Consider the following 8,779-nt stretch of genomic DNA (forward strand, 5'->3'; position numbering starts at 1 on the left):
TGAATTTGAATGTTGGCCTGCCTTGCTAGATTGGGGAAGTTCTCCTGGATAATATCCTGCAGAGTGTTTTCCAACTTGGTTCCATTCTCCCCGTCACTTTCAGGTACACAAATCAGATGTAGATTTGGTCTTTTCACATAGTCCCACATTTCTTGGAGGCTTTTTTTGTTTCTTTTTATTATTTTTTCTCTAAACTTCTCTTCTCACTTCATTTCATTCATTTCATCTTCCATCACTGATATCCTTTCTTCCAGTTGATCGAGTTGGTGACTGAGGCTTGTACATTCATCACGTAGTTCTTATGCCTTGGTTTTCAGCTCCATCAGGTCCTTTAAGGACTTCTCTGCATTGGTTATTCTAGTTAGCCATTCGTCTAATTTTTTTTCTAGGTGTTTAACTTCTTTGCCATGGATTTGAACTTCCTCCATTAGCTCAGTGTAGTTTGATTGTCTGAAGCCTTCTTCTCTCAACTCATCAAAGTCATTCTCCATCCAGCTTTTTCCGTTGCTGGTGAGGAGCTGCATTTCTTTGGAGGAGGAGAGGCGCTCTGATTTTTAGAGTTTCCTGTTTTTCTGCTCTGTTTTTCCCCCATCTTTGTGGTTTTATCTACCTTTGGTCTTTGATGATGGTGACGTAGAGATGGGGTTTTGGTGTGGTTGTCCTTTCTGTTTGTTAGTTTTCCTTCTAACAGTCAGGACCCTCAGCTGCAGGTCTGTTGGAGTTTGCTGGAGGTCCACTCCAGACCCTGTTTGCCTGGGTATCAGCAGCGGAGGCTCCAGAACAGCAGATATTGGTGAACAGCAGATGTTGCTGCCTGATCGTTCCTCTGGAAGTTTTGTCTCAGAGGAGTACCGGCCGTGTGAGGTGTCAGTCTGCCCCTACTGGGGGGTGCCTCCCAGTTAGGCTACTCGGGGGTCAGGGACCCACTTGAGGAGGCAGTCTGTCCATTCTCAGATGTCCAGCTGTGTGCTGGGAGAACCACTACTCTCTTCAAGGCTGTCAGACAGGGACATTTAAGTCTGCAGAGGTTACTGCTGTCTTTTTGTTTGTCTGTGCCCTGCCCCCAGAGGTGGAGTCTACAGAGGCAGGCAGGCCTCCTTGAGCTGCAGTGGGCTCCACCCAGTTCAAGCTTCTGGGCCGCTTTGTTTACCTACTCAAGCCTTGGCAATGGCGGGTGCCCCTCCCCCAGCCTGGCTGCCGCCTTGCAGTTTGATCTCAGACTGCTGTGCTAGCAATGAGCAAGGCTCCGTGGGCGTAGGATCCTCCTAGCCAGGTGTGGGATATAATCTCCTGTTGTGCCATTTGCTAAGACCGTTGCAAAAGCACAGTATTAGGGTGGGAGTGACCCGATTTTCCAGGTGCCATCTGTCATCCCTTTCTTTGACTGGGAAAGGGAATTCCCTGACCCGTTGTGCTTCCTGGGTGAGGCGATGCCTCGCCCTGCTTCGGCTCATGCTCAGTGTGCTGCACCCACTGTCCTGCACCCACTTTCCAACACTCCTCAGTGAGATGAACCCGGTACCTCAGTTGGAAGTGCAGAAATCTCCTATCTTCTGTGTCAGTCACACTGGGAGCTGTAGACTGGATGGCAGTTAGTGTATAATGGTACAGAGTTTCAGTTTTGCAAGATGAAAAAGTTCTGGAGCTCTGTTTCACAGCAATGTGAATATACTTAAAACTATAGAACTATAGAATTGTATACTAATAAATGGTTAAGATGATAAATTTTATACTGTGTGTATGTTACAACAATTTAAAGTTTTCTTAAAATTAAAAAATAAAAAGGAAATAAAATCTAAATTCCTGGTTTTGGTAATATATAATTAAGTAAGATATTACCGGCTGCGTGCAGTAGCTCACACCTTTGAGCTAAGGCGGGCAGATCACTTGAGTCCAGGAGTTTGAGACCAGCCTGGGCAACTTGGCAAAACCCCATCTCAACAAAAAATACAAGAAATTAGCTGGGCATGGTGGAGCACACCTGTAGTTCTAGCTACTCAGGAGGATGAGGCAGCAGGATTGCCTGAGCCCCAGAGGTGGAGGTTGCAATGAGCCATGCATGATGACACCACTGCACCCCAGCCTGGATGAAAAAGCATATTCAGACCCTGTCTCAAAAAAAAAAAAAAAAAGTTACCATTGTGGAAAGCTGGAGAATGGGTACTTACCATTGTGGGAAGCTGGAGAATGGGTACTATGAATGTTGTCAGAATCAAAACAGGATCACTAATGTTAAGAAAACCCCGACAAATAGAACCAAGGAAGGCCATGAAGAGATGTTCTCATGCTTGTATGCTTGATAACAAATCTACAACAAAAAACACAACCTTGCACAAAGGCCATCACAACCTTACATAAAAAAAATTTTCTGCAATAATATCCTGCCCAGCAACTGCCTGTCCAACCTCAAACTAGTGTCACCCTTGGTATTTATCTTTTTAACCAAGGATAATTATTTCAAAATAATTATGAAATCCTCCTCATTTTTTCCTTTAAAAACCTTTGTCTTCCTTTACTGGCCCCCCAAAATACGCAAGTAGTTTACTATGGCATGTGCATGACCATTTTAATGCTCTATTCCCAAATAAATTTCTTTCAGAGAGCATCTTTCTGTTTGTTATTTAGGTTGACAGTGCACAGAATCTCCCTGTGCTGTGCTGTAACTTCTTATGAGTGTATAATTAGTTCCAAAGTAAAAGTTCTTTAAAGCGATAAATACTTAAACATAATCACTTTCTAATTATTTTACTACAACTTTGCTATTATCTATGTTCTTGACGTTATTTCTATCTATTGTGTTTGCATGGTGGATATATTGTGTAATGGTGTGCTACTGTACATCTCCTCTCAACTTCGCTTTCAGTTGGCAGGTTGAAATCAGCCACAGTGGGAGTATGTATACCGCAGAAATCAGTAGACACTACAAGTCTGATCTTCCTCCTATGTAGCAGCCAGTTGTTAAGACTTTACCTGTGGCCCAGGTGCCCTCATGATTAAAATCAGGTTAGCAATGAAGTTCTTGCTTGTGAGGGGATGAGAAATAAGTGGGGACTAACTGATCTTTGGCAGTTGCTTAGAAAGTTTAGAATTGAGGAATTACAATCTATAGATTCAAAGTCAATCAAAATCCAAGCAAGTTATTTTGTGGTTATCAACAAACTGATTCTGATGTTTATATGGAGACAAGAAAGACCCAGAATAGCCAACATGATATTGAAGAAGAAAAGTCAGCAGGCTAACAGTATCCAACTTCATTCAGGATTTACTATAAAGCCACATTAGTCAAGATAGTGTACTATTGGAGAAAGAATAGACAGATCCATGGAATGGAGTGGAGAGCCCAGAAAAGATTCAAATAAATATAGTCAGCTGGTATTTTTTTCTTTGCTCACCTCTTCTACCTCTTCAACTGATCTTTGACAAAGAAGTAAAGGCAATACAACAGAGAAAAGAAATTATTTTCAACAAATGGTGCTGTAACAACTGGACATCCACATGCAAAAAAAACAAAAAAAAAGAGTTTACACTCAGACCTTTCATCACTCACAAAAAATAACTCAAATTGGATTACAGACGAAAATGTAAAACACAAAACTATATAACCTCTGGAATGTAACACAAGAGAAAATCTAGATGACTTTGGGTTTGATAATGACATTTTAGCTACAACATCAAAGGCACAATCCTTGAAAGAAATAATTGATAAGCTGGACTTCATTAAAATTAAAAATTTCTACTCTGTGAAAGACACTGTGAAGAGAATAAAATGACAAACCACAGACTGGGAAAAATATTTGCAAAAGACATATCTGACAAGGGATTGTTATCCAGAATATACAAACAACTCTTAAAACTCAACAAGAAAACAAACAACCCAATTAAAAATGGGCAAAAGGGCCAGGTGCAGTGGCTCCCACCTGTAATCCCAGCACTTTGCGAGGCCAAGACGGGCGGATCACCTGAGGTCAAGAGTTCGAGACCAGCCTGGCCAACATGGTGAAACACCGTCTCTACTAAAAATACAAAAATTAGCCAAGTGTACTGGTGCGTGCCTGTAATCCCAGCTACTCAGGAGGCTGAGGCAGGAGAATCGCTTGAACCTAGGAGGCATAGTTTGCAGTAAGCTGAGATCATGTCACTGCACTCCAGCCTCGGCGACAGAGTGAGATTCCATCTCAAAAAAAAAAAGAAAAAGAAAAGAAAATGGGCAAAAGGGCCAGGCGCAGTGGCTCATGCCTATAATCCCAGCACTTTGGGAGGCCGAGGCAGGCGGATCACCTGAGGTCAGGAGTTCAAGACCAGCCTGGCCAACATGGTGAAACACTGTCTCTACTAAAAATACAAAAATTAACTGAGCGTGGTGGCAGGCGCCTGTAACTCCAGCTACTCAGGAGGCTGAGGCAGGAGAAATGCTTGAACCTGGGAGGTGGAGGTTGCAGTGAGCTGAGATTGCGCCACTGCATTCCAGCCTGGGTGACAGAGGGACACTCTGTCTCAAAAAAAAAAAAAAAAAAAAGGCACTAACTATGAGAATGGCCAAAAATCAAAACACCAACACCACCAAATGCTGGTGAGGATGAGGAGCATCAGGAACTCTCATTCATTGCTGCTGAGAATACAAAATGGTACAGCCCCTTTGGAGGACAACTTGGCAGTTTCTTACAAAACTAAACCTACTTTTACAAAAAACAATGCAGCAATCATGCTCCTAGGTGCTTACTTAAATCAGTTAAAAACTTATGCTCACAGAAAAACCTGCACATAGATTTTTATAGCAGCTTTATTCGTAATTGCCAAAATCTGGAAGCAAAGCAAGATGTCCTTCAGGAGGTGAATGAATACATAAAATGTGATACATCCAGACAATGGAATATTATTCAGTGCTAAAAAGAAATGAGCATCAAAACACAAAAAGACCTGGAAGAATTTTAAATGCATATTGCTAAGTGAAAGAAGCCAACTGAAAAGGGTATATCATTTTTAACTCCAGTTACTTGACATTCTGGAAAAGGCAAAACTATGTATGGAGACAGTAAAAAGATGAGTGGTTGCCAAGAGTTAGTGGGGAGGAAGGAATGAAAAAGTAGAGCCTAGAGGATTTTTAGGACAGTGAAACTCTTCTGTATGATACTATAACATGTCATTATATTTTGTCAAAACCCATACAATACCAACAGTAAACTGTAACATTAAACTATGGACTTTGGGTGGTAATGATGTGTCAATGTAGCTTCATGGATTATAAGAAAGTACCAGTTTGGTGAAGAATGTTGACAGTGGTGGAGGATGTATATAAAGTCCAGGAGAGTTATGTAGGAACTGTCTGTACTTTCCAGTCAATTTTGCTGTGAATCTAAAACTGCTCTAAAAAATAAAGGTTATTTTTTAAAAATTCATATAGAAATGCAAGTCAAGTAATCTTTAAAGGTTATATTTTAAAATTCATATAGAAATGCAAGTCAAGTAATCTTTAAATGTTATTTTTTAAAATTCATATAGAAATGCAAGTAATCTTTAAAAAGAACAACGTTGGAGGACTCACACTTCTCAGTTTCAAAACTTAAGACTACAGGAATTAAGACATTGTGGTATGGACATAAGTATAAACACACAGGTCAGCAAGATAGAAAGGAGATTCCACAATTAAAGCCTCGCATTTATAAAGTCAGTTGATTTTGACAAGGGTGCCAAGACAATAGGGAAAAAATAGTCTTTTCAAATGATACTGAAACAACTGGACAGCCACATGCAAGACAATGAAGTCGAACCTCAAGCAACATACAAAGACTTAACTCATAATGGATCAAAGATGTACATTTAAGACTTAAGATTATAAAAGGTTTTGAAGAAAATATAGGTATAAAACTCTGTGATCTTAAACTCTGTGATTAAGCAATGGTTTCTTAGATATGATACCAAAAACTGGTGAGATTGTAAAGTGGCTCAGCCACTTTGGGAAGGTTTAGCAGTTCCTCAAAACGTTAAATGCAGAGTAACCATATGACCAATTGAGTAACCATAAAAGCAAGTCCACTCCTAGGCATACAACTAAGAGAAATGAAAACATATATCCACACAAAAAATTGCCCACGAATGTTCATAGCATCATACATAATAGCTGAATGTGAAACAACCCAAAAGTCCCTCAACTGATGAATAGATAAACAAAATGTGGCATATCTAAACAACAGAATATTATTTAGCAAGAAAAAAGAATGAAGTTACTGATATCACATCATGGATGCTAAATGAAAGAAGCCAGTCACAAAAGACCATATATCCTGCATTATTTCATTTATATAAAATATTCAGGATAGGCAAATCCATTAAAACAGAACCATCATTCTCAGCAAACTAACACAGGAACAGAAAACCAAACACCACATGTTCTCACTGATAAGTGGGAGTTGAACAATGAGAACATATGGGCACAGGGAGGGGAACATCACACACTGGGTTGAGGGCAAGGGGAGGGATGGCATTAGGAGAAATACCTAATGTAGATGATGGATTGATGGATGCAGAAATCACCATGGCACATGTATACCTATGTAACAAACTTGCACGTTCTGCACATGTATTCCAGAACTTGAAGTATAATAAAAAAATTTTTTTTAAAAACAGAAAACAGATTAGTGATTGCCTAGGGCTGGGGACAGGTGGGTTTGAGAGGAAATGGGGAATGACTCTCTATGGGTAAGTTGCAGAAATCTCTAAACTTCATTTTATCCCTAAATACTTAGTCATGCATCCCCTAAGAATAAAGACATTCTCCTATAAAACCACAACCAATTATCTACCCAGGAAAATTAACAAATAAATAATGTCATCTAATACACCGTTTATATTCAAATATCCCTAACTGTCCCAGAAATGTCTTTTATTAGCTTGTATAGCTGTTTTTTAATCCAAGATTTGATCATTATTAGTACATTGCATTACATTAAGTCTCTTTTGCCTCTTTTAATCTAGAACAGTTCTCATACCTTTTGGTGGTAGTGTTTGTTGTTTATGAGGTTGGTATTGGTGGTGATACTGATATTTCTCATGATATTGACTTTTTGTTTTAACAGTTCAGCCCAATGTTCTTATAAAATGCCCCACATTCTGGATTTGAGGGTTTATTAATATCTGATTGTTTCCCCATTACTAGATTCAGATTAAACATTCCTGGCAAGAATAATACCTAGATGATGTTGTGTATTTTATTGTATCACCATTAGTGATGCTGTTTTTGTTAACATATTTAATGTGCTATCAGACCTCTTCATCATAAATGAAGTATATCTTTCCCCTTTGCAATTAATAAATTACTTGGAAGTGATACTTTGAGACCATGTCCCCCAAATTTTTCACCCAATGGTATTAGCATGCATTGATAATCCTTGCCTGAATCAATTTTTATGTTGTGAGTTGAAAAATAGTTATTTTTTGCAAATCAAAATCACAATGAGATATCATCTCACTCCAGTTAGAATGGCGATCATTAAAAAGTCGGGAAACAACAGATGCTTTAGAGGATGTGGAGAAATAGGAATGCTTTTACAGTGTTGGTGGGAGTGTAAATTAGCTCAACCATTGTGGAAGACAGTGTGGCGATTCCTCAAGGATCTAGAACTAGAAATACCATTTGACCAAGTGATCCCATTACTGGGTATATGCCCAAAGGATTATAAATCATGCTAATATAAAGACACATGCACACGTATGTTTATTGTGGCACTATTCACAATAGCAAAGACTTGGAACCAACCCAAATGTCCATCAATGATAGACTGCATTAAGAAAACACAGCACATATACACCATGGAATACTATGCAGCCATAAAAAAGAATGGGTTCGTGTCTTTTGCAGGGACATGGATGAAGCTGGAAACCATCATCCTCAGCAAACTATCACAAGGACAGAAAACCAAACACCACATGGTCTCACTCATAGGTGGGAATTGAACAATGATGGACAGAGGGCAGGGAACATCACACACCGGGGCCTGTCGGAGGGGGGCCTGGGGGAGGGATATCATTAGGAGAAATACCTAATGTTAATGATGAGTTGATGGGTGCAGCAAACCAACATGGCACATGTATACCTATGTAACAAACCTGCACATTGTGCACATGTACCCTTGAACTTAAAGTATAATTTTAAAAAAAAGAAAAGAAAAATAGTTATTTTTTTTCATTTGATCATTTCTTCTATGTTTACTAGTTGGAACTTTATTTTTTAAAAAAAGCATTTCTCTCTTTCATATCAATATAGATTTACAGATTTATGTCTTTGTGTATTATGACCATTATTAATTTCTTTCTCTTTTTGAGACAGGGTCTCACTCTGTCACCCAGGCTGGAGTGCAGTGGTCCGATTTCGGCTCACTACAACCTCCGCCTCTTGGGCTCAAGCCATCCTCCGGCCTCAGCCCCCTAAGTAGCTGGGATTACAGGCGTATGCCAGCACGCCTGGCTAATTTTTGTATTTTTAGTAGAGACAGGGTTTTACCATGTTACCCAGGCTGGTGTCAAACTCCTGAGGTCAAGCAATCCACCCACTTCAGCTTCCCAAAGTGCTGGGATTAAAAGCCACTGTGCCCAGGCCATTATTAATCATTATTATGCTCATGTTGCCCCGAATTTGGCCAAAGGGAACCCCTTCAACCTAACTCCTATGTCTTTTTGACATAACCTCTCAGTCTTTGAGCACTTCCACTTCCCAGGCTACAACCACAGCAAGACACTCCATACTCACCTTGAACTTTCCCTGCCCCACACCTGCAATCAGCCA

At 39.8% G+C, this 8,779-nt stretch overlaps 1 long non-coding RNA gene across 1 annotated transcript in view; it reads left to right on the forward strand.

The window, feature by feature from the left end:
- The window catches only part of LOC109026894 (uncharacterized), a 124,117-nt gene extending 116,067 nt beyond the window's left edge, over nucleotides 1–8,050 (forward strand). Inside the window, exon 5 of the long non-coding RNA XR_010133936.1 lies at nucleotides 7,856–8,050. This is a non-coding gene — a long non-coding RNA (uncharacterized lncRNA). The remainder of the gene's footprint in view (nucleotides 1–7,855) is intronic.
- Nucleotides 8,051–8,779: the final 729 nt, after the last annotated feature.

This window comes from Gorilla gorilla, chromosome 4 (assembly GCF_029281585.2).
Source record: "Gorilla gorilla gorilla isolate KB3781 chromosome 4, NHGRI_mGorGor1-v2.1_pri, whole genome shotgun sequence".
NCBI lineage: Eukaryota > Metazoa > Chordata > Mammalia > Primates > Hominidae > Gorilla > Gorilla gorilla.